Source organism: Malaclemys terrapin, chromosome 12 (genome assembly GCF_027887155.1).
Source record: "Malaclemys terrapin pileata isolate rMalTer1 chromosome 12, rMalTer1.hap1, whole genome shotgun sequence".
NCBI lineage: Eukaryota > Metazoa > Chordata > Testudines > Emydidae > Malaclemys > Malaclemys terrapin.
The window spans coordinates 43,131,798-43,158,437 of NC_071516.1; the positions used below are offsets into that span (position 1 = coordinate 43,131,798).

A 26,640-nucleotide genomic window follows, 5' to 3' on the forward strand; every position below is an offset into this window, starting at 1 on the left:
CTAAATTTGACATAAGAAAAAATATTTCCAGGACACTTTCTGAGCAGCACTAGGAGTAAGATAAAATAGAAGAAACTTATATTTGCTTACATATGGAGAGAAATATAAACTTTGATACATCCTGAATCTATCTATCTATCTATCTATCTAAAAATCCTAACCTCAGCTGTTTATTTTTTTCACCCATTGCTATGGTATCTGGGTATCTTCTGTGATGCTTTTCTGACTTTTTTTTTTAGCAGATCATCGGAAATATGTGGCCATTTTCCACCCCTGCCTTTTCACTTTTCTCAACGCTGCTTTTATCTCCTTATTCCTGAGGCTGTAGATAATAGGGTTTAGTACCGGTGGTACAACAGAATAGAGTACAGGCACCAACATGTCTTGAGTGGACGGGGACCTAGAGTTTGGCTTCATGTACATGAAGAATCCAGTGCCAATGAACAAGGAGACTACAATCAAGTGGGGCAGGCACATGGGGAAGGCTTTATACCTGCCCCCTGCAGAGGGGATTCTCACTACAGTTTTGAAAATGTGAACATAGGACACAAAGATAAAGGTGAAGCAGATAAAGCCATAGCAGAGGGCTAAGACGATGTTGTGGACCTTGTTGGGCTGCGTGTCAGAGCAAGAGAGCTGAAGGAGGGGTGGGATGTCACAGAAGAACTGGTGGACAAAGTTGGGCCCACAGAAGGGTAAGCTGAATGAGTTACCCACGTGCAACACTGAATACAGCGCTCCACTGAGCCAGGACCTGGCAGCCATCTGAACACATGCTCTGCTGTTCATTACTGTCCTGTATCTCAGAGGTCTGCAGATGGCCAGGTAGCGGTCATATGCCATGACTGTCAGCAAGGCCAACTCTGCTGTCCCAAATGTGATGAAGAAAAACAACTGCAGGAAGCAGCTGTGGAAAGAAATGGAGTGGTGCTGCATGATGGCATTCACCATGGATTTGGGGACAGTGGCAGAGATGTAGCAGAGGTCTAAGAATGACATGTTCTTGAGGAAGAAGTACATGGGGCTGTGGAGATGATGGTGAGGGTCACAAGGACAATGATGAGGAAATTCCCGATGAGGGCGGCCACATAAACAAACAGGAACACAAGAAAGTGCAAGATCTGGAGCTCATGGATGTCAGAAAATCCCAGGAGATGGAATTCAATCACAGAAGTTTGGTTGGTCATGTCCTACCTGGCGAGAATGGGAAAGACAAGGAAAAGACATAAGAAAAATGCAGTTAAAATTAAGAGAGCTGAAACAAACATATTTTTCCCAATGCATGTGCCCTGTAACCTTTTGTATGAAAAGGAAGGTTGTGACATTGCTGTCTGTTATACATAGGGAAATTAAATAAAAACATAAGAGACTCTTGCTGAAAGGCAGCAATATAACAGTACTTCATTTCTGAGAATAACATACAAGAACGTAAAACCAGAGAGAGACAACGCAGGCTGCTTCCTAAGGCAGAGAAGCACAACTGACTCCATTTTACCCTTGTCTGGCTATATGTAAGCTGAATGCCGAAGAGCACACACTTCCCTACAGATTCCCCTAGCCTGCTATCAGGAGAAGGAAACCCTCACAAACTAAGAATGATAGCTTGTCCTGTCAATAGATCACACTGGCCATTCGTTACTCATCCTCTGAGTACCCAGAAGACATCAGCAATATCCAACCATATTAATCTGTGTTCTGCCACCTTTTTTTTTGTAACTTTCAGGTTCTATACAGGTTCTTCCTAGACCTGGTCAGAAAGTGTTTCCTCTTTCCGCCATGAAAAATTTTAATTGCAAAAACGTACATTTTTAAAAATAAATTCAGTGGAAACTTGTGACATTTCATCCAACAAAGTCCCAAAACATTTTGATTTTTGTAAGTGAAATGCTTTTTCTGACACCCTCCCCCCCAGTTCAAATATTTTCAGTTCTTGGCTGAAATTGTTCAGTTTTCACTTAAAAAAACTGAACATTTTTGGGGGACAGCTAACAGTTTCCACAAAAAGTTTTGCTAGGTAGAAAATTTTCTGCTAAAAGATGAAAATTGACAGAATTTCTGATCAAGTGTAATTCTTGTACATTTCTGGGAGATCTCAAAAGAAGAATAACTCATGATGGTTAACTGAGATTCAAGCTCACAGCTCAGGTTTAGAAGTTTAGTGTCTTAACTGCTGAGCTACCGTATCACAAAAAATACTCTCGGTCTGATTTTCGAAAAAGATCAGCACCTGACCACTCCTGTTTAGACACACAAAGAATGAAACCAGATTATCAAAGGAATTTACCATTCTCAGGAGGAGGTGCTGACTGCTCTGCTCTTTAAAAAAGACTGGTAACTTCATTTAGGCACCTATAATGGGAACTGAGATCCTCTGAAAATCCAGCTACCCTGCAGGAAGATCCATAGGGAAGGTCAAAAATTTCCCACCACAACTTTTGTTCCGATGGAAAACTGGATTTTTGAATAAATATTTATTTTATTTTTATTTGTTTATTTATTATAAATTTATTGTGCCATTTGACTGCTTTCCAGAGGGAGGGGGAGGGATTTATTGACCAATTGATTTTTTTGAACAAACCATTTTGAAGTTTTGTTTTTTTCATTAAAAAGTCAAAAATTGCCAATAACCCTTGGGATGAATGGACTCCGTATCTCCCTTCTACTTTTGAAAACTTCACCATAAGTCCAAATTTCCATTATATTTACGAGTTCTACTGATCACTGAAGCAAAGTGCTGAGGCAAAATCCAGGTCACAATGAGCTATTCACATGAGCAAGAAAACCCTGGAATCTGATACAGGAAGAAAAAAATCTTAGCAAATATAATTCATTGTAATGATGGCATTTTTAAACTAGATTTTATTCTCTTTTTGTCTCTCTAAACAACACATCTATCTATCTATCTATCTATCTATCTATCTATCTATCTATCTATCTATCTATCTATCCTAGATCTACCCAGATCTCTGTGATTAGTTATCACTTTAATTAAGTAACCCTGCATCCAGGAATATCAACAAGAACCACTTCAATCCATGCTAATATTCAATGATAGTTGGGCTCCAATACCCCTTTGAAATGATAGTTGGGCTCCAATACCCCTTTGAAAGTCCCCCAGCACCCCTAATGAATATGAAACCATACCAGGAAAAAATAAATGACTTGTTGATGCTGCGAAGATCCCGGGGTGTCTGTCCTGCTTTGCAACCCGTGAATTATTATAAAGTAGGTAAAAAAAATGAAGTCCCTGAACAGATTCACATGCACCTTCATTTGCTTCTCACAAAGGAGTCACATCAATGAGTGATGCAGAGGTGAGAAGAGTGATAAATTGTCTTTGCTCCAATGCAAGGTCCTATATTAATGCCTCATTACAGTCCTTTGGGATGTAGGTCCCATGTAGCATCTCATAATTTTATCTGGAACGAATATTTCTGTTCAGTTGTTTTCTTCGTTGTTAACACTCAGCATAAGAGGGTGGATTGTCTGGCCTTTCCTTGGAGGCCGCATGGGGGAGAGAGAGAGCAAAAACAATAATTCCTGTGCTCTACACAAAATTAGGGAAAGAGATCACAATGTGAATCTCCTTCCTATGAATGGCTCAATTCAATCCGAGCTGTTTACATCTGTGCCAAGTGGGTGTGAAACTCTATTGCACTAGAAGGGTAGCCTCTGACACCCACTTTGCACTCAATTGTGCAGAAATATAAGCAATTAGCCAAGATGCCAGGCAATAAAATATGAAGCGCAAGATGTGATGGGCAGGGTGCTATATGTGACACATTGGAAAGCGGGAGTGAGTTGGCTTGATTTTGCTCACCCAATAGGGTGTAAATCAGGAGTAACTCCGTTAAAGTCAAGTCAAGTTAATCTGTGTTCTGCCACCTTTTTTTTTGTAACTTTCAGGTTCTATACAGGTTCTTCCTAGACCTGGTCAGAAAGTGTTTCCTCTTTCCGCCATGAAAAATTTTAATTGCAAAAACGTACATTTTTAAAAATAAATTCAGTGGAAACTTGTGACATTTCATCCAACAAAGTCCCAAAACATTTTGATTTTTGTAAGTGAAATGCTTTTTCTGACACCCTCCCCCCCAGTTCAAATATTTTCAGTTCTTGGCTGAAATTGTTCAGTTTTCACTTAAAAAAACTGAACATTTTTGGGGGACAGCTAACAGTTTCCACAAAAAGTTTTGCTAGGTAGAAAATTTTCTGCTAAAAGATGAAAATTGACAGAATTTCTGATCAAGTGTAATTCTTGTACATTTCTGGGAGATCTCAAAAGAAGAATAACTCATGATGGTTAACTGAGATTCAAGCTCACAGCTCAGGTTTAGAAGTTTAGTGTCTTAACTGCTGAGCTACCGTATCACAAAAAATACTCTCGGTCTGATTTTCGAAAAAGATCAGCACCTGACCACTCCTGTTTAGACACACAAAGAATGAAACCAGATTATCAAAGGAATTTACCATTCTCAGGAGGAGGTGCTGACTGCTCTGCTCTTTAAAAAAGACTGGTAACTTCATTTAGGCACCTATAATGGGAACTGAGATCCTCTGAAAATCCAGCTACCCTGCAGGAAGATCCATAGGGAAGGTCAAAAATTTCCCACCACAACTTTTGTTCCGATGGAAAACTGGATTTTTGAATAAATATTTATTTTATTTTTATTTGTTTATTTATTATAAATTTATTGTGCCATTTGACTGCTTTCCAGAGGGAGGGGGAGGGATTTATTGACCAATTGATTTTTTTGAACAAACCATTTTGAAGTTTTGTTTTTTTCATTAAAAAGTCAAAAATTGCCAATAACCCTTGGGATGAATGGACTCCGTATCTCCCTTCTACTTTTGAAAACTTCACCATAAGTCCAAATTTCCATTATATTTACGAGTTCTACTGATCACTGAAGCAAAGTGCTGAGGCAAAATCCAGGTCACAATGAGCTATTCACATGAGCAAGAAAACCCTGGAATCTGATACAGGAAGAAAAAAATCTTAGCAAATATAATTCATTGTAATGATGGCATTTTTAAACTAGATTTTATTCTCTTTTTGTCTCTCTAAACAACACATCTATCTATCTATCTATCTATCTATCTATCTATCTATCTATCTATCTATCTATCTATCCTAGATCTACCCAGATCTCTGTGATTAGTTATCACTTTAATTAAGTAACCCTGCATCCAGGAATATCAACAAGAACCACTTCAATCCATGCTAATATTCAATGATAGTTGGGCTCCAATACCCCTTTGAAATGATAGTTGGGCTCCAATACCCCTTTGAAAGTCCCCCAGCACCCCTAATGAATATGAAACCATACCAGGAAAAAATAAATGACTTGTTGATGCTGCGAAGATCCCGGGGTGTCTGTCCTGCTTTGCAACCCGTGAATTATTATAAAGTAGGTAAAAAAAATGAAGTCCCTGAACAGATTCACATGCACCTTCATTTGCTTCTCACAAAGGAGTCACATCAATGAGTGATGCAGAGGTGAGAAGAGTGATAAATTGTCTTTGCTCCAATGCAAGGTCCTATATTAATGCCTCATTACAGTCCTTTGGGATGTAGGTCCCATGTAGCATCTCATAATTTTATCTGGAACGAATATTTCTGTTCAGTTGTTTTCTTCGTTGTTAACACTCAGCATAAGAGGGTGGATTGTCTGGCCTTTCCTTGGAGGCCGCATGGGGGAGAGAGAGAGCAAAAACAATAATTCCTGTGCTCTACACAAAATTAGGGAAAGAGATCACAATGTGAATCTCCTTCCTATGAATGGCTCAATTCAATCCGAGCTGTTTACATCTGTGCCAAGTGGGTGTGAAACTCTATTGCACTAGAAGGGTAGCCTCTGACACCCACTTTGCACTCAATTGTGCAGAAATATAAGCAATTAGCCAAGATGCCAGGCAATAAAATATGAAGCGCAAGATGTGATGGGCAGGGTGCTATATGTGACACATTGGAAAGCGGGAGTGAGTTGGCTTGATTTTGCTCACCCAATAGGGTGTAAATCAGGAGTAACTCCGTTAAAGTCAAGTCATTCATGCCCAAGAGGATCAGGTGAATAAACTGTAGGGAAGCTTCAATGAATGGGCCTAAGACTGATCCCTCAATTGTGTAGACCAGTGGTTCTGAACCAGGGGGCTGGGGCCCCCTGGGACACCTCAAACAGGTTTCAGGGGGTCCACCAAGCAGGGCCAGCATTAGATTCACTGGGTCCCAGGGCAGAAAGCTGAAGCCCCGTTATATGGTGCTGAAGCCTGGGGCCTTGAGCTACTTAGCTTCTTGGGTTCCCCTGTGGCATGGGGACCCAGGCAATTGCCCTGCTTGTGACCCGCTAACTCCAGTACTGGCTTCTATAAGCAGAAAACCAGTTGTTGTGGCACAGATGGGCCGTGGAGTTTTTATATTATGTTTGGGAGGACCTCAGAAAGAAAAAGGTTGAGAACCCCTGGTCTACAGCAGTGATTCTCCGCCAGGGTTTGGGATTCCCTGGGGGGCTGCAGGCAGGTTCCAGGGGGTCTGCCAAGCATGGTCGGCATTAGACTCACTAAGGCCTAGGGCAGAAAGCCAAAGCCCTGTTGCGCTGGACTGCAGCCCGGGGCCCCGAGTACCACCACCCAGGGCTGAAGCCAAAGTCTGAGCAACTTAGCTTTGCGGTGCTCCCCGTGGCGTGGGGCCCTAGGCTGTTGCCCTCCTTGCTACCCCCTAAAGCCAGCCCTGGCTTTTATATATAGAAAAACAGTGGGGCACAAGTGGGCCGTGGGGTTTTTATAGCACGTTGGGTCAGGGCCTCAGAAAGAGAAAGGCTGAGAACCCCTGATGTAGACCATTAGTATCTCTACTGGAGTTGGCGAGTATCAAAGGGGGTAAGCCCAGTGTGAACGAGATCACAGTCAGACTCTGACTGACCAACATTTCCACGTTAATTTTAGGGAGATTTGCAGAGTCTTCACTTCAAGCCCCTCGAGATGGGGAAGGATTGTGGGGAACCCTGGTCACTGACACCATCATGAGGGGGCTGGTCACTGGCTCCTGGGGGAAGCTGCAGGCCCGACAAGGGATCCCTGTACCCCTGATTCTGAAGGCAAGACCCATTGGGGCAGCCTGACTGCTGAGTGCCTTGGGGAGGGGGATCCCTTGGCTTGTCTATCCCCCCGTGGGAAAGGAGCATCCTGCTTCCCATTCCCCACCATCCCCCGTCTTGTCTGTGCTGTCTTCACCTCCTCTTTCCATGCACCTTCGGTGAGGTCACTGAAAGTGATGGGCTCCATGGCCAATGGAAAGCCCCCAAGCACTGGTTCTAATCCTATCCAGAGGTGGCCTATTATTGTCCAGTCACATTCTGGGAGTAATAACATTATGCAATGGGGAGTGCGGAGGTTCCTGGTTGCAAAGGGGAGTGGCCCTGACATGCTGGGTGATGCAGCCAGCCTGAGCAGGCTGCAAGGGCCAGATTCACAGAGGGATATAGACATTGCAAAGGAGGCTTCTCGCCTAAGCCAGCCAGGGGGAGATGACAGGGAGAGGGGCATGCACAAAGCTCTGCCCCTCTCGGGGAATTTGGCACCTAAGTCCAAGCTGCAGGGAGGTGCCTCCCTCTGCTTGGGATTCCCAACTGTGATCCCTTTCTGGGAGTCAATGGAGGAAGCTGGGGGGTAGAGGGGAGAGATACCTAACCCCCAGAGCGATGCATGAGCCAGGGGACAACAAGCGTTCATCCCCTAACTCGGCTGCAGAGCCAGTGCAGTAAGTCTGCCCAGAGTTTGCCTACTGGATCAGGACCCCATAGGCATGTCACACACAATGATGAAGCAGGAGTACTTCCCTTGTAGCTCTTAGCCACATGATCAGCGCATTAGCCTGGGGTGTGGGAGACAGAAGGGGTATGTGCATCTAGGGTCTCCTACTCCCCAGGTGATACCCTTAGTGCTGGGCTAATGGTTGTGAGGGAGCTCCTCCTTCCACTGCTAACACGGCCTAAGCTCCTAACTCCAGGAGAGGGGTCACAGCTGGGAATCCCCAGCAGCGGGACACACCTCCCTGTAGCCTGTACTTAGGTGCCTACCTCTGAGAGTGGGGCAGGGCTTAGCACACTGCATCTCCCATTGGCCGCCTTAGCCGAGGAGCTGCCAAGCACATTGGCTTTTATGGATCCCATTCTGAGGCGCCATCATTCCCCATTCATTGAGCACCAAATGCAGGCTTTTTGAACCTCGGTGATTTTCTAGGTACCATCCACTTAGCTGTGGGGACCACTCAGCATTGCAAGGTTACATTTCTTTGTGAGTCCAGCCCCAGTTGCCTCAAGTGGCAGCTGGAACCTCAGGTCTCTTGTGAATCTAACGTGTTTGATTCCTCAAGATACTGACCACTGTAGCCTGACACAACAATGCACTGATGTACGTCTAACTGACTGTAAGCAAATGATGAACAAACCCTTTCCAGTCAGTACCTTTAGCTGTTAGACAGCCAAAGTGGTCAGAAATCTTTGACCAAAAAAATATTCTCAACAAAACTAACTGTTTCACTGACATCAATTTTATTTTATTTTATTTTATTGTGGGAAAATATCATTTTCAATTAAATGTTTTTATTTTACATTGGTCACATTTTAAACAGTAGTTTCCATTTTGAATTATTATTTCAACTTTATTTTTTGTACTACCAGTTACGTGCTAAGGTGCCTTACATGGGCTTCTTTTTCTTATTTCAATGTAATCATATGTTAAACAGGTAAAAAATGCCAAAAATACCAATCTTTTGAAATGTCAGAAATCAGAACATTACTAAATAAATCTTTCAATCAGGAATATGGACATTGTCCATGACATCACTGTTGGGTTTTACTTGGAAGAGAGGATCATTGACCCAATTCCTCCACCCAGAGTTCCTGACTCAGCTTCCTCAGAGATACCTGCTCAACTCCTCTGACTACTAGTCCCCTTATCTGCTCAGCCTCACTCCTTTGACCTGGTCCCAGGCCCATGGAATAGTCCGCCCACCCCTGATTCCTTCCACCTACCCCCATCTCCAAGCAAAAGACTATTTCCCCTGCTTCTGCCCATTGGCAAACCCTGGTTATCATTTCCTTCCTCTCTCACACTCCTCCTTCCTCTGCCTAGCCCAGTCCCCCTGTTCTGAAAAGTGTTCATGGCGTCCTCTGCCCAGGACTGCTGAGCACACAGTTGAACAGGGGAACTCACTGCCACAAGGTATCGCTGAGACAAAGAGCTCAGCAGGTGAGACATTGGCATGGATTATGAGAGCCTCCATGGTTTTGTTAGATAGAGTATGAAATAAACCCGCCATGGTTCCAGTCTCCACCCAGCCTCTAAGTCACTGGGAAACTCCCTGACATGAAGGTCAGTGCAGAATTGTGCACGGGAGAGGGGATGCTCCCTGCCTCTCCCTGTACAGCACCTGGGGCTGGTCCCACCAGGAGTCACTGCTCTGAGCAGGGCTGTTCCCAGGAGCCAGAGGAAAGAGGCACATTTAGTCCCATAAATCTCTGCCAACTCTCAGGGCTGGGTTCAGACACTCCAGGGCCATGCATGGGGCTCTGCCCCTTTGACCCTGGCTCACATGGAATGACAGCAGTTGTCCCCCCAGTCCTCACTTGCCCACCAGACAATATCTGCTTGGGTGAGAAGGTGGGGACAGTTGTGCTCTTCCTGCCTCCTGCACACAGAGCCCCATGCTGGGGGTGGGGTTGGTGGGGTTCTCGAGAGCAGTGGGGCTGGGAGATGAACACTCATGGAAAAGCCTGGGGCAGTTCCATTCTGTCAGAGCCATTGTCTCAGGCTCTCTGCAGACTCAGGCAAATGATCGTGTACTGGCTGCAATTAGAGCAGCTCCCCAGCACCAACTCCAGCTGTTCTGGGTGGTGCAGTATTTGGTACTGGGCCCAGTGAGACCCCGGGTACTAGACTCTGGTGATTCCTACATTCCTGTGGGAAACAGGCAAATTCTGTTTTGAAAAAAAACAACAACAAATATTTCACCATGATCTATGAAAATTAATTAAGGGCTTGAACCAAACTGAATAGTGGAGTGAGCCCTAAATAAATGATTCCTTATGTAGTATTCATCCATTCTCAGTGCTTATCCCTCCGGTTACAAGCTGGGAAACTGGGGCACGGAAAGTAACTGAGAGGCATAGCCAGGTTTAGATCGCAAGAGCACCAGGTGTTTTGACCTTGTTTCTCCAGCCCCTGCTGCCTGGTTATACTTATATCACAGTAGGCTGGAGTGTTCCAGGCAGGCCAAGGCAGGTCGGCATCCCAGGTTTGCATACCTTAGTCACCTTTGCAAATCCCAGACTTAGTATTTCTGAAAAGAAAGAAAAGCCTGGGAAATTAACATGTTAGACACAATGCCAGCTTTATACAGGAGTTTATGCACTTAAACATGGAGATGGTATTTATGTGGAATTCACAAAAGCACCTGAACAAATTGGGGGCTTAACTCCCATTGAATTTAGGAGCTTTTGTAAATCCCACTAGTCTCCTGTTTCCATCTTTAGTTGCCTAAATATCTTTGTAACTCTGCCTCATGGATAAAACAGAAGCTGGTCTGGTATCAGGGAACCCTGGGGCAGATCCTAGGGCCTGTGCTAGGTAGGGGTCAGAATAGAGGGTCATAGAGGTGCCTTTTGCCTTAATCATCTATGAATTGATGCACTTTTGCCTCTGGGCCGCTGCTTCTGAGCTGTGCAGGGCTCCAGGGAGTGAATCTAGGAAGCCCTTAGGAAACAGACATGGATAAATTGTCTTCTACAGCATGAGTCTCCTAATGTCACTGACAATCAGACTCAGCTACACACGGATCCTCTGCAGAGAGCAACAGTTTTGAGTCTAGTTCTGTCAGGTCAGTCTCAGAGTGTGCAGGTGAAAGGATTCTTTGAAATCTGTCCCTCTGACATTTAGATAATACAGTGGAAGTGGACACTGAGATAGTTAGATAGATAGATAGATAGATAGATAGATAGATAGATAGATAGATAGATAGATAGCAGAATCTTGGAGCTGGAGGATCAAACACTAAGCAAGTTGGAGTAAAATCTGCAATGAACAGCACAGTAAGATACTGTTTCAATTAAATATATTAGGGAATTAATGTACTGACAAATTTAAAAAATTACAACTGGAATTCTTTAAAGATGGACAATTTCTGACTCTCTTAATTGGAAACCATGCTTTAAACAAGAGTGGGAAACGTTAATATTTAGAAGTAATACTGTAATTGCAAACCTGCTCCAGAACTTCACTTCTCTGATGGCTGCAAACCTTCTTCTGATTTCCAGCCTGAATTTACTCATGACCAGTTTATCTCCATTTTGTGCTGTGCCAACATGGTCCTGTAGCATCTTCTTCTTCCCTGGTGCTTATCCACTTTAAGTGTCTCTGGAGTCCATTGTATTAAATGCAAAATGTATGGATTAGTGTGGGCTGGGATTTTATGTAACTTCTCGAGGGGAGAGATTGGATGTGAGCACAGAAAAATGCCTTGGTGGGTTTTGAAGGACTTACTCCTACCAGGATGATGTCTGGTAAGTTTATTATCATGTGAGTAGGTTATTTTATTTTTAATACAGCTTCTCGGTAATTCTTTTACCTTAAAAATAAATGTGCTTGCTTCAAAGGGGCTCTGTGGTCTATACCTGTGGGCATTTACACTGTTTATAGTCTCTGTAGAAAAAACAATGTGTGGCTGTAAACTTGTTTAGACACTCTGGCTTGCTGGGAATAACACAGTGTGCAGCTTAGAAAACCCCTGATCAGGAGAGAGTGGGGATGTTAGTCTCTGCCTGAGAGAGGTGAGAACCAAGCAGCCTATAGCTACAGTGGGTGCCCTTTTTTGGAACACTATGGGGAAATAAAGGAGGAGAAGAGGGTAAGTCATGTCCATGGGACCCCAGAGGAAGGAGATAAGGGTGTGGCTGGTTTGGAGCTAGCAGGCAAACAGTTATGGGTATGATGCCTGTAGCCTGAGTTAATATGGACACCAAAGAAGCTTATGCATGGTAAAGAGTGCTGAGAAATCCATGATACTCAGAAAAGGGTGGGAAAAGCCCAAATGTGTATGAAGCAACCACTGGAGGCATCAACAGAGGAATTGACCTACATTGTTGTCATGAAGCTGTATTTGGTATAGTCACCAGAATTGCTCATTGACTGACTGAATGTATGAAGTTCATATGGAGAAGTAGTAACAGCAGATGGTCTGTCTAGGAGTGGGGAGCCAGAAAATCACTGGGGTACCTGTTGCATACCCTTGCCCTGTTCTTTCTGGAAAGGGGAAACATATGATGAATGGGGAGTTCTATCTGAATACTCCTGATTTGTGGAGTGATCAGCAATCAATGATCATTTAAATACAAGTAAAACTCCTTGAGACAATGAATCATAGAATCATAGAACAACAGGGTTGGAAGGGACCTCAGGAGGTCATCTAGTCCAACCCCTGCTCAAAGCAGGACCAATCCCTAACTAAATCATCCCAGCCAAGGCTTTGTCAAGCCTGACCTTAAAAATCTCTAAGGAAGGAGATTCCATCACCTCCCTAGGTCACCCATTCCAATGCTTCACCACCCTCCTAGTGACAAAGTTTTTCCTAATATCCAGCCTAAACCTTCCCCACTGCAATTTGAGACCATTACTCCTTGTTCTGTCATCTGCCACCACTGAGAACAGTCTAGATCCATCCTCTTTGGAACCCCCTTTCAGGTAGTTGAAAGCAGCTATCAATTCCCCCTTCAGTCTTCTCTTCTGCAGATTAGATAATCCCAGTTCCGTCAGCCTCGTCTCATAAATCATGTGCTCCAGCTCCCTAATCATTTTAGTTGCCCTCCACTGGACTCTTTCCAATTTTTCTACATCCTTCTTGTAATGTGGGGCCCAAAACTTGACACAGCACTCCAGATGCCGAATAGAAGGGAACAATCAAGTCCCACGATCTGCTGGCAATACCCCTACTTATACAGCCCAAAATTCCGTTAGCCTTCTTGGCAACAAGGGCACACTCTTGATTCATATCCAGCTTCCTACCACTGTAACCCCTAGGTCCTTTTCTGCAGAACTGTTACTTAAACCGCTCGGCTCCTAGTTTGTAGCAGTGTATGGGATTCTTCCATCCTAAGTGCACGACCTCATCAGATTTCTTTTGGCCCAATCCTCTAATATGTCTAGGTCCCTCTGTATCCTACCCCTTTCCTCCAGTGTATCTACCAGTCCTCCCAGTTTAGTGTAATCTACAAACTTGCTGAGGGTGCAATCCACGCCATTAATCTTGCAGATCATTAATGAAGATATTGAACAAAACCAGCCCCAGGACAGACCCTTGGGGCACTCCGTTTGATACCGGCTGCCAACTAGACATGGAGCCATTAATCACTATCTGTCAAGCCCAATGATCTAGCCAGCTTTCTATCCACCTTATAGTCCATTCATCGAGCCCATACTTCTTTAACTTGCTGGCAAGAATACTGTGGGAGACCGTATCAAAAGCTTTGCTAAAGTCAAGGAATAACAGCACATCCACTGCTTTCCCCTCATCCACAGACCCAATTATCTCCTCATAGAAGGCAACTGGGTTAGTCAGGCATGACTTGCCCTTGGTGAATCAATGCTGACTGTTCCTGATCACTTTCCTCTCCTCTAAGTGCTTCAGAATTGATTCCTTGTGGACCTGCTCCATGATTTTTCCAGGGAATGTGGTGAGGCTGACTGGCCCATAGTTCCCCGGATCCTCCTTCTTCCCTTTTTTAAAGATGGGCACTACATTAGCCTTTTTCCAGTCATCTGGGACCTCCCCCGATCCGCATGAGTTTTCAAAGATAATGGCCAATGGCTCTGCAATCACATCTGCCGGATGCAGCACATCTGGCCCCATGGACTTGTGCTCATCCAGTTTTTCTAAATAGTCCTGAACCACTTTTTTCTCCACAGAGGGCTGGTCACCTCCTCCCCATGCTGTGCTGCCCAGTGCAGCAGTCTGGGAGCTGACTTTGTTTGTGAAGACATAGGCAAAAAAGCATTGAGTATATTAGCTTTTCCACATCCTCTGTCACTAGGTTACCTTCCCCACACTTTTCCTTGACCTGCTAACATACCTGAATAAATCCTTCTTGTTACTCTTAACATCCGTTGCTAGCTGCAACTCCAAGTGTGATTTGGCCTTCCTGATTTCACTCCTGCATGCCTGAGCAATATTTTTATACTCCTCCTTATTCATTTGTCAGTGGGTTTGCTCTAGCTGGGAGAAGGCATGTCCTCCTCCTGTCTTAAGTCAGAGGGCTTTGAGAGCAGAGGAAAATTAGCAAAAAGCAGAACAGAAGCAGCAGGTGACCCTCGGCAGGAGTCTCTAAATAGACTGACAGGGGACAACTGGGGGAGAAAGCCATCTTGCACTGGAGTAAGATTAGGGAGGGTCGGGCAGGGGCAGAGTAAGCAGTGGATGGTGGATCCTGCCTGCCTCGCAGAACACAGAGGAACCCTAAGGGAAGGGTGAGTTGATGAGGAACAGTGAGTTTAGGATGTTTATGGCATTGTGTGATTTGTACTCCCCTGAGCTTTATATGCTTAAATACAAAGAGTATAAAGTTGACAGATTGAAAAAAGTTTGTGTGTGTGTGTGTGTGTGTGTTATTGCTTCAAAAACTACTGCACGCCCTTGAGGGAGTGAAACCAGAAGCTTCACACATTTGGGATGGTGTTGTGGGAGAGAGGCAAGTTTGAGTACTGGGGAGTCTGGAGGATAGGGATAGGATACAGAGGGACCTAGACAAATTAGAGGATTGGGCCAAAAGAAATCTGATGAGGTTCAACAAGGACAAGTGGCAGGGCCGGCTTTGGCTTTTTTGCCTCCACAAGCAAAAAAAAAAAAAAAAAAACTCAGTGTGGCAAAATAGGAAAAAAAAAAAACTTGTGGCACGGCCGGAGTGGCAAAGGAAGGGAAAAAAAGAAACCTGGGGGGCGTCCGGAGCCAGGGTGCAGGGGGACTCTCTGCACAGCAGATGTTCCCTGGCTAGCAGGGGGAGGGGGCAGAAGCGGGGGGAGAGAGAGAGGGGGCGGCCAGGGCTTAACCGGGGAGCTCGCCTCGCAGCCCTGACCGCCCCGCTGCCTGCTGGGAGGGCTCCACGCCGCTCTGGTTGGCGGGGAGGGAAGAATGCGGGCTGCCCTGCTGGGCTTGCTACAGACTTGGCACCGGCTGGGGCAGATGAAGCACGCAGCCCACTCCCAGCACGGCGCTCCCCTCCTCTGCACCGCCACCCTCTACAGGGTGGCTGGATCAGCAAACAAAAAACAAAACAAAACAAAAAAAGCAGCCACGCTGCCCTAGGATTGGGTGGAATTCCGCCCCGTAGAATCTGCCGCCCCAAGCACGAGCTTGCTCGGCTCCAGCCTGGAGCCGGCCCTGCTGGCTGGGATGATTTAGTTGGGGATTGGTCCTGCTTTGAGCAGCGGGTTGGACTAGATAACCTCCTGAGATCCCTTGCAACCCTGATATTCTATGATTCTATGATTCTATGACTCCCTTCAGCCTCCAGAAGCTTAACACCAGGGCCGGCTTTAGGCCGATTCAGTTGATTCGGCTGAATTGGGCCCCACGCCAAGAGGGCCCCGCGCTGCAGCTGTCCACCCCGCCCCCAGCTCACTTCCCCCTCCTCCCCTCCCCTGCACGCTCCACCCCCTCCCCTGCTTCCCGCGAATCAGAGATTCGCGGGAAGTCTGAGACGAAGCAGGGGCGGGCCGGCAGCGCAAGGTAAGCTGGGGTGGTGGGGGCGGGAGAAGGGCTCCGGGGAGGCGCGGCCCGTTCCCGCAGGCCCCAGTGGCTCTGGCCCGGCTTGGCTCCAGCCCGGTCCCCGCGGCTCGGGTCCCCCCCCGGCGCGGCTTCTGCAGCGCGGCTCGGGTCCCCCCCCCGGCGCGGCCCCCGCGGCGCAGCTCGGGTCCCCCCCGCTCGCGGCGCGGCGCAGCTTGGGTCTCCCCGTCCCCCCGTGTCCCCCCGTCGCGCGGCTCGCGTCTCCCCGTGTCCCCCCATCCCCCCCACGGCGCGGCGCGGCTCGGGTCTCCCCATGTCCTCCCATCCCCCCCGTGGCGCGGCGCGGCTCGGGTCTCCCCGTGTCTCCCCCCCGCGGCGCGGCTCGATTCCTGGGTGCGGGGCTTGCAGCAAGCCCCGCCCCCAGGGATCGGGCCCCGCTCTTGCTAAAGCCGGCCCTGCTTAACACAACCCATGGGATACAGAACAAAGAGGCTTGTATTGCCCTCACAGTTATTCCAGTGGGTGTCCAGGAAGAGGGGCTTGCGCTGATCTCTGACACCCCTGATATATTCATGGAGAGTGATCATTTCCCCTCTCAGCCCACACTTTGTGTAACTCATTTAGTTTCCTCTCATGAAATGGCTCTCTGTTGTCTCAATAGGACAACCATCATTCTGAAGATCGATGGGTTTGGGTTGTAATTAGTTCCATATTTACACTGCAATTTGTGAAGCCACTTCTTGGACCAGATTGTCTAAAGGTGAAAATGAATGCCACTCCATTGACTGTAAGGGATCTATGGCAATTTATACTGGTGTGATCTTCTTCTTCTTCTCATGTGCTTGTCACATGTTTTTTCTCCAGAACCATGCACAAGCGATGGCTCCTTCCATCACCACAGTGAGGTTCTCCTAGCCTCTGTTTGTCAGAGGGTGGAGATGGACAGCAGGAGAGAGATCACTTGATCATTACCTGTTAGGTTCACTCCCTCTGGGGTACCTCATATTGGCCACTGTCGGTAGACAGGATACTGGGCTGGATGGACCTTTGGTCTGACCCAATACGGCCATTCTTATGTCCTTATGTTCTTATGTTCCTCTGTACAGGTCTCCCCAAGGAGTCAGCAAACGAGCAGGTACTCCATGTATTCATTTCATTAGAACTACTCTAATGATTGGAGAGATAATGTGCCTGTCGACTAGAGTGGTTGTCAGAGGTGAGGAAGCTGGAGTGCTTTAGCCTCACCATTGTCCTTGTCCTTCTTTCCACAGGCAGCACACAATGAATTGAGTAGGAAAATGTACAATCACACCACCGTGACTGAGTTCCTTCTCTTGGGATTCTCTGAGGTTCGGGAGCTGCAGATTTTACACTTTGCGGTGTTTCTAGGGATTTACCTGATGGCCCTGACAGGGAATCTCCTTGTTATCACAGTAGTATCCCTTGACCGCCACCTTCACACCCCCTTGTACTTCTTCCTGATGAATTTGTCCATCCTAGACATCGGATCCATCACTGTCACTGTCCCTAAGTCCATGGCCAATTCCCTATTGAACACCAGATCTATTTCTTATGGTGAATGTGTCACCCAAGTCTTTCTCTTCTTCTTCTTCTTCACTTTGGCAGACTTTGCTACTCACTGTCATGTCATATGACCGATATGTGGCCATCTGCAAATCGCTGCACTATGAGACTGTAATTAACAGGGGAGCTTGTGTCCAAATGGCAGCCAGTGCCTGGATCAGTGGTCTTCTCAATTCTGCTTTGCACACTGGGAACACATTTGCAATATCATTCTGTAGAGGTAACATTGTGGATCAGTTCTTCTGTGAAATCCCCCAACTCCTCAAGCTCGCCTGCTCTGACTCATATCTCAGTGAAGTTGGGATTATTGCCTTTAATGCACTTTTAGGATTAAGCCTTTTTGTTTTAATAGTAGTGTCTTATGCTCAGATTTTCACTACAGTGCTGAGAATCCCTTCTGAGCAGAGCTGGCATAAAGCATTCTCCACATGTTTTCCTCACCAAATTGTGGTCTCCTTGTTAATTTGCACTGGGACCTTTGCCTACCTGAAACCCGCCTCCAGTTCTCCATCAGGTCTGGATCTTGTGGTGGGTGTTCTCTATGCTGTGGTGCCTTCCATGATGAACCCGATCATCTACAGCATGAGGAATAATGAGATCAAAGCTGCCCTGAAGAAACTGACTGAATTGAGGTTATTCACGAAAAATAAAATGTCCACCTGCTCTCATGACCTTGTTTTAATTCTGTTTCCTAATTAATCTAATCAATGGGTGAAAATGTTGTGTCCATGAGATTATGGTGCGTAATCTGTTTACACAAAATGCTGCTTTTACAGTGGTAAAAAAACCCAATAAAATAAACAAACAAACAAAAAACCAAACCAACACCACTGAAGTTAATCAGTTTCTTTAGGATGGAAAGGCTTTCTGGAAGAACAAGATTTTGACGTGTCCTAAAGACAAAGCACTTTACACAACACACTATCAACCTGTGGAACTCTTTGCCAGAGGATTTTGTGAGGGCCAATACTATAACTAGGTTCAAAAAAGAACTAGACACATTCATGGAGGATACGTTCATCAATGGCCATCAGCCAGGATGGGCAGGAATGGTGTCCCTAGCCTCTGTTTGCCAGAAGCTGGGAATGAGCTACAGGTGTTGGATCACTTGATGATTACCTGTTCTGTTCATTGCCCCTGGGGCACCTGGCATTGGCCACTGTAGGAAGACAGGAAACTGGGCTAGATAGACCTTTGGTCTGACCCCGTATGGCCATTTTTATGTTCTTATATTTAGGATTCCAGAAGTGTAAATAAAATCAAAATCTATCTGTGTGTTTTTTAGAGTTTTATACTGCAACCCATCATCACTCTACCTGAGCACTTTCCAGACAAAATCAATAGCACGAGCAAGTCTCTAGTGGACTTTATGGACCATCTGGTTCTTCTCCTTTTGGGGGTTAAAAACTCTTTTTGGGGATGGAGATTTTGGGCATTTTATAGTTTGGCTTATCTAATTGTGTTTGTTTTATCAATTGATTGATTTATTGGTCTCATTGTTCCAGATGTTTAGTTTTCTGGGTGTAGATATACTTGGGGAATAGGAATGATTAGTTACATGCAGTAGTCAATGTCTTGTTATTTCCTAGTCTACCCATATGTCATCTCCTTAATCGGGTTTTCTGAGGGAGAAGAAGGTTTGTTCTCCACAATAACACAGATTATTATGTAAATGCATCTATGAATTTATTGTGTTATTGATGGTTAATAAGGGTGCCTGGAGCCTTGAAAATGAATTCTTTTATTATTTTGTACCTAAAGACATACATCAAAACCATGGCATTTTTTCCTAGGATGGAAAGGCTTTCTGGAGGAGCAGGGTTTTGACATGTGTCCTAAAGACAAGCTGATTTGGGAAAAAGAGGTCAAAAATGTTATCCTATTTTTGTCGCCGGGATTTAACCTCTCCTTTTGATGGGATCCAGGTTTGGCAAATGGTTAATACACACAAGGATCCAAATATGGCTAAAGACACCCTGGAGAAGACGAGTGGAAGTTTTGTTAGTGTTTGACTTCCAGCTCAGCTTGACCTATGCACAGTCGCTCCATTGACATCCCTGCTTAATGCTGATGAGTTTCTGCCCAAAGGCTCTGGGATAAACTCAGTAGTGACATAATCACGGGGGTAAGATATTTGTGAGGGGTCATTTCATTATAACCTTTGTGTAAATGGAGAAGTGCCATCACATACACTGACCTGGCATTCCATGTAGATGTAGTCAAATGCAGACAGAATACCATGATTAGATAGACAGAGATTATGTCTTCATGGCAAAGAAAAACCCGGATCTCAGAGTCCAGGTTTACAGATTTGGGCTTGCACTAGGTTGCTGGTGTTTGAGCACATTTCAAGTGAGTGGGAAAATATTGTACAGCTGCTACCTGGGCTTCTATGCATTCCAAATGAAAAATGTAAGACTTTAGTCCCGTGCTGAATGATCTGGCTGATTTGTGTGATGGAAGGAACAACAGGGCAAATAACAGTAATATTTGTGTATTAAGGATGGGATAGTAAAAGAGATCTAATGGAGTTATGTACATAAATCCCCTTGGGTAGTTGATTTGAGTTGGGCACATAATTTCCTTAAGCTGTTCTGAAACTCCTAGTCATAGTTCACATCCTGGTGCAGGAGTACACTGTATAGTTCCAGATTCTGCCACAAATCCCTTTGTTCCCTTTCCTAATGCCTCTCATTGGAAATATTTGGATTTCTTCCTGCGATAAATTTGGCCCATTCGGTTGACCTAGTTTCTACTCTCTCCTCTGCTAGAATTCTTTGAGGGGTGGGGGTCAACAAACATATGAAGAACGGTTATCCAGTGTACCTGGCCTTTCAGAAAACCTTTGACAATGTCCCTCATCAAAGGCTCCTATTCAAAATAAGCAGTCAGAGCATAAGAGAGAAAGTTCTCTCATGAATCAGTAATTGATTAAAAGACTGAAAACAAAGGGTAGGAATAAATGGTCAGTTCTAAGAATGGAAAGAGGTAAATAGTGGTGTCCCCCAGTGATCTGTATTGAGACCAGTGCTGTTCAACTTACTCATAAATGATCTGGAAAAAATGGATAAACAATGAGGTGGCAAAATTTGAAGATGATACAAAATTACTCAAGATAGTTAAGTTCAAAGCAGATTGTGAAAAGTTACAAAGGGATCTCACAAAACTGGGTGACTGGGCAACAAAGTGGCAAATGAAATAAAATGTCAATAAATGCAAAGTAATGCACATTGGACATAAACCCAAATATACATACAAAATGATGGGGTTTAAATTAGGTGTTACCACTCAAGAAAGAGAACTTAGAGTTATTGTGAATAGTTCTCTGAAAACATCTCAATGTGCAGATGCAGCCAAAAAATCCAAAAAGTATTTTAGGAACCATTAGGAAAGGGATAGTTAATAAGACAGAAAATATCATAGACACTATATAAATCCATGGTATGCCTACACCTTGAAAACTGTGGGCAGTTCTGTCACCCCATCTCAAAAAAGATGTAGAAGAATTGGAAAACGTAAAGAGAAGGGCAACAAAAATGATTAAGGGAATAGAACAACTTCTTTATGCGGATAGATTAAAAACACTGGGACTTTTCATCTCGGAAAATAGATGACTAAATGGGATATGATAGAGGTCTATGAAATTGTGACAGGTGTGGAGAAAGTGAATAAGGAAGTGTTATTTACCCCTTCACATAACACAAGAACCAGCGGTCTCCCAATGAAATTAATAGACAGCACATTTAAAACAAAAAAGGAAGTACTTCTTCACACAATGCTCAGTCAATTTGAGGAATTAGTTGCAGGGGATGTTGTGAAGTACTAAAATATAAAAAAGAATCAGATAAGTTCATGGAGGATAGATCCATCAATGACTATTAGCTAAGATGGTCAGGGATACAAGTCAATGGTCTGGGTGTCCCTAAGCCTCTGACTGCCAGTGGATGGGACTGGATGACTGCCGGGGATGGATCAATCAATAATTTCCCTGTTCTGTTCATTCCCATTGAAGTACCTGACATCGGCCACTGTCAGAAGACAGGATACTGGACTAGATGGACCATTGGTTTGACCCCGTAAGGTCGTTTATATATTTTCATGTTATGTAAAACTTACAATTTTCTTAACTTAACATTTAATGAATATAAAATGTCTGGGAACTATTTCTTGTTCAATATGAATAATTATATTGGTATAAATTATTTTCAATTTAGCAAAATTAAAATAAATTAAACATTGATGCATTGCATACCGTTTGTGCAAAGTAGCTATTTAGTCCATGAAACAGAGGGGGATGAGAGGGTGGCACACAGGGAGCTGGTGGGGGGAAAGGAGGAAATCAAGGAGCCCCTGATGTGTGCAAGGAAAAAATGTTTCCAAAAAAAGCCTTTTATGCCATATGCATGCAAATAGACACATTTATAACTGAATAAAAATTAATAAATAATGGGAAAAGAATATCTGAAGGAGAAAGAACAGTCATTTCCATTTCACAAACCCATACACCAACCGTGTCTCTCACAGGTCAGTGTATGTGCAGCTGTGATTTCCTATATTCTCCCCCAGGGTGGAGGTTGAGCTGGAGGAACATAAGAACATAAGAACGACCATACTGGGTCAGACCAAAAGTCCATGTAGCCCAATATCTTGTCTTCCAACAGTGGCCAGTGCTAGATGCCCCAGAGGGAATAAACAGAACAGATAATCATCAAGTGATCCATCCCCTGTTGCCCATTCCCAACTTCTTGCAAACAAAGGATAGGACATCATTCCTACCCACCCTAGCTAATAGCCATTGACGGACCAATCCTCCATGAATTTGTCTAGTTCTTTGTTGAACTGTGTACAACAGCCCCAGATGCCAAATGGAATGTATGTGGGGCTGTGTGGGGAGGTTCTAGAATTCAGTTCTCTATAGGCTGCAGAGGGAGGCGAGCACAGGACTATTGAACCTTAAGGTCAACAGAAGTCTGCAGCATGACTGTTTGCTGCTTGAGAAGCACTAGCATCTCCTGCTGCACATCCCTCTCCTTTTTCCAGCACCTTTCTCCTCTCCACTCTATCCCTGACCATGCTGTCCATGATCCTCCAAGCCCTGTGCTCAGCATTCAAGGCTGCAGAGGCTTACAGGGTCTCCTGTGACATGTTATCTTGCATCCTCTTCCTTGTCCTCCTTATCTGGCTGAGCCACTCCACTGGTGTGGGTGGAGAGGCCCTCAATGCCAAGTTGTCATCTGCAAAAGGTACAATGCACAAAGGTACTATTGTGTGAATGTAATCATGAGATAAATGGAAACTTTGTATATTGGATCCACACAAGTTACAAGCACTACATTCTCAATTCTACTTGGGATTCATAGAACACAGCAGCAATCTCAGCCAGGGAGAGGATGGCCCTGGGGTGAGGGAGGGAGTTGGGGCAATAAGGGGGGGATAGTTCACAGGCCTCAGTATATGCACATAGGGCAATTGAACTGAATGCTGGCACTGTTTTCCACAGGTGCTGGGGATTTTAGCAGATGTCTCACTCCTGAGGGCAATGGAGGTTAAAAGGGACCAGGGCCATATGCTGCTAGCCTGTGTACTGCAATGGTGCTGCTGAAGTCATCGCTCAGTGTTAGAACATCTAACGGACAGATTTTTAATGGCATTTAGGTGTCTAGGAGGATTTTCAAAAGCCTTTAAGCACCTAATTCCCATTGACATCAAAGGGTGTTTTGAAGATCCCATTAGGTGCCTAGATACCTTAAAAATCAAATAGTAATTCCTTCTGTGAATCTAGCCCTGGATCTCTGAAATCCCCTAAGAGGCTTTGACAATATCATCCCAAAAAACTAGAGAGAGATTCAGAACCACCATTTCTGAGCCCCTCCAGACTTGGGGGCTTTGTAAACAGCATCCATATCCAGAAATGTATTCTACAAATGGCCCTGTCTCTTTAAAATGAGCCAAAAACAGATCCCAGGACTGTGGGTCATGGTGACCTTCAGAAATGGACTGGGATCTTTGTGCAGTTCCTAGAAGACGTGTCCCCACCATACAAACATCAACATGACTGGAACTATATTTCCACCCTTAGGTTCCATCACTACAGAGGAGTCCAGGAGTACAGAGGAAGGAATCTTCCGTCATATATAGCAAGGTTCCCTCCAGGGCAGCGTAGAAGCACATTTACAGGGAGTGGTGAGTGGAAGAAGATTGCCCAGCTGCTACCTTCACTTCAATAGGTACTACTGAAAAATATCCGACTTCAGAACCTTGGGCGAATCATCTGGCCACTTAGTATTAGGATGATGCAAAGAAAACTAAGACACAAGGGGACAAGACAGAAATCTCTGTGCATTAATGCTGGTATATTCAAAGGGGGTATAAGGGAGTTAGGTGTCTAACTGCCCTTGTGCAGTCAATGGGAGATGGGCATCTAATTCCATGAAGCCACTCTGAATATCCAAGTCACAGCTCACAGCCTGAAGCAAGAGTTCACTGTATCATTTGTTCCACATTCTGCAGCCCCCCACAGCCTCTTGTTTCTGCTCTAATTGCACAGGATACTGCAGAGTCAGTTACAGGTCTTTCCACAGGCCCAAGCCCATCCCTGATGCCTCTCCATGGAGCTCAGTGGATTTGTGCCCAGGATAAATTTGGCCCATTCTCAGGGGCTTGTTTTCTACTCACTCTTCTGCTAATGCCCACTGGGGATAATCACAGTGCAGAATTCCCCACTCGATCTGATTGCTTTGGTTGCTATCAGTACCTAAATCCCTGGGCTTATGATATGTTCCTTGCACATAATGCAGAAGCTCAACTGTGGGTGGGCCTGGGAATAGACTGTGTCTCAACAAGGCATCTTTAGAGAGCAGGACAGTCCCTGGCCTTAGCCCCCACTGGACATTTGAAAGGACAGGAGGACACAGTTCACACCCTATTTCCATGTGAATGCTAGAAATATTTTACCGCAGGAGGGAACAGGTTGGCTGGGGAGACAAGAGATGAAGCAGCTGCTTTCACCTCAAAGTCCCCTGTTTAAACCAAGCTCCACTGAACAGTGGCCAAGGTGTTGATCTACTAAAGGATTTAAGTGTCTAAGTCCAAAACTGACATCTGAAAACCTCTTCTGAGCTCTTGCTTAACCATGTAGGCACCTACATTTCCCTGCATAAAGTCTCAGACTGTAGTGGTTTGCAGATGGTGACTTATCAGTTGTATATACCCGAAGTTTGCTCCATTAAGCTCCTTTGGAAATCATAGATTCAATGTTTCTGAAGTTCAAGGAAGCCCAGGCCTTAGAACGTAACAAGATAGACACAAGGCCAGGATTACAAAGGGGTTTAGGCACCTAACTATTCTAATAGGTTCCTAGTGGTATTTGCAAAAGCACCTAAGCAGGTTATGCACCTAACTCCCATTGAAAGTCTATGGGATTTAGCCACTTGGCTCACTTAGGAGTTTTGATAAATCCCACTAGGCACTTGGCTCTTTCTTTAGTTCCTAAATCCCTTTGCAACTGTGGCCCATAGATTACACAGAAGCTGGGCTGCAATCGGGAAACTGGGGGAGATTCTAGGGACTGTGCTGTGCTTGGGTTAAATTACAGGATAATAATGGTACATTTTGGATTTAAAATTGATGAATTCATGAACTTTTGCCTCTGGGCCTCTGCTTCTGAGCTGTGCAGGGCTCCAGGGAATAAGTCCTTCCAACTTTTACAAATTAGACACGGATAAATCACCTTCCTGCAGTTTTGGTTGTCTAATGACGGTGACGATCAAAGCCAGCTACACCCAGCTCATCTGCAGAGAGCAACAGTCTGTTCTGTCTCAAAAGCCATGTCTATTGTACGGGGGCTGTAACAGCTTAGCTACAGCACGGTAGATGTGCCAGAGGAACCGTGTAGTGTAGACACAGTGCAGTGATGGAAAGGGGGGTTATGTAGGAATATCATCTCCCCAAGTTATGGGAGCTAGATCATCAAAATGTATTTTTCCATTGATTTTGCTCCATCTACACCAAGGGTGAAAGTAGCATACGTACACCTCTCTGGGGTGTGATTTTATAGCCCTGAGTGGTATAGCTATGTTGATCTAAGTTTTAATTGTTGAGCAGGTAAGAGTGAGGGGTTGAAAGGATTCTTAGGCAGTTGTGCCTTTGTCATCAAGACATCACAGTGGTGGAGAAAATGTAGATAGATAGACAGATAGATAGATAGCTATTGACCAAAGAATCCAGGCAGTGGATGACAGAATGCGTCGCAATTTGGGAAAAAGTCTACAAATTCCAACACAGTAAGTTGGCTACTTCAATTAAATATTGTTGGGGATTAATATAGAGGGGAAATTTAAGAACATAAATATGAATTGTAATCTGAACTCTTCAGATTTTTACCATCAGTTTAATAAAATGCCTGGTCAGAATTTTTCCCCCTTCTGGAAAATGCTGATTTTTTCTTTAAAAAAAAAAAATCTGATTTTATTTTTTAGACAGTTGTGGACAATCAAACTTTTTCAGCTGAAAGCTGAAAATTTTAAGATGAAAATTATGCTTTTAGTAGTAAAACAGACACATTCTGAGAAAAAAAAATCTTTAGGTGAAAAAAGCCAAATTTCCAAAAAAATATCAACAGAAAATTTGCAATGAGCCTTAAACTTTAAAGAAGTGCGGTGGACATTAATGCTGCCTAATTTCAAATGACTTTATTCTGTTGCAACCTTGTGCATTTCTGTTTCAAAGTGTAACAGCGACAGACCCTGGGCGTTGGTGGGCAGGATTGAACCTAGGATCTCTAGAGCTAAATCCATGAGCTTTTACTGCATGAGCTAAAAGCCACAAACCCCTTAACTAAGGCTGTAGAGCAGACTTGTTAAGCTCTAAAATGCTCTCGGTGCCACTAGATGGGAAAGACCACCACACTCAGGAGGAGTAATAATTATACACAGATACAAATTGAAAGGGGAAAAAAAGGCACAGAAAGGTCAATGTGACTGGCCCGAGGTCAGAGAGCAGGTCAGTGACACAGCCAAGCATAGAACCTAAGTGTACTGATGGCAAATGAGCCACATCACAGACCTAAATTCACAGAGGTGAACACCACCATCCAGGAGCGATCAATCCTCCAAGCTAGATTGTCATGCCAGGCCAATGGAAGCACAGTGTAAACCAGTTTGTAACTGAGCAGCAGGCCATTGACATGCTGTTGTGGTGGAATCATAACAGACAAGCTGGATGTAGCCTCAGCAAGTGGGAATCAGGCTATGTTGGCATATTCTAGGACTTCAGTTTCATGCCCAAGT

The 26,640-nt window shown here is 44.7% G+C and overlaps 2 pseudogenes; one reads left to right on the top strand and one right to left on the bottom strand.

The window, feature by feature from the left end:
* Positions 1 to 243: 243 nt before the first annotated feature.
* Positions 244 to 1,187, bottom strand: LOC128846070 (olfactory receptor 14A16-like; annotated as a pseudogene).
* A 15,880-nt stretch (positions 1,188 to 17,067) lies between these two features.
* LOC128846071 (olfactory receptor 14A16-like) lies at positions 17,068 to 18,052 on the top strand (annotated as a pseudogene).
* The last annotated feature ends 8,588 nt before the right edge of the window (positions 18,053 to 26,640 follow it).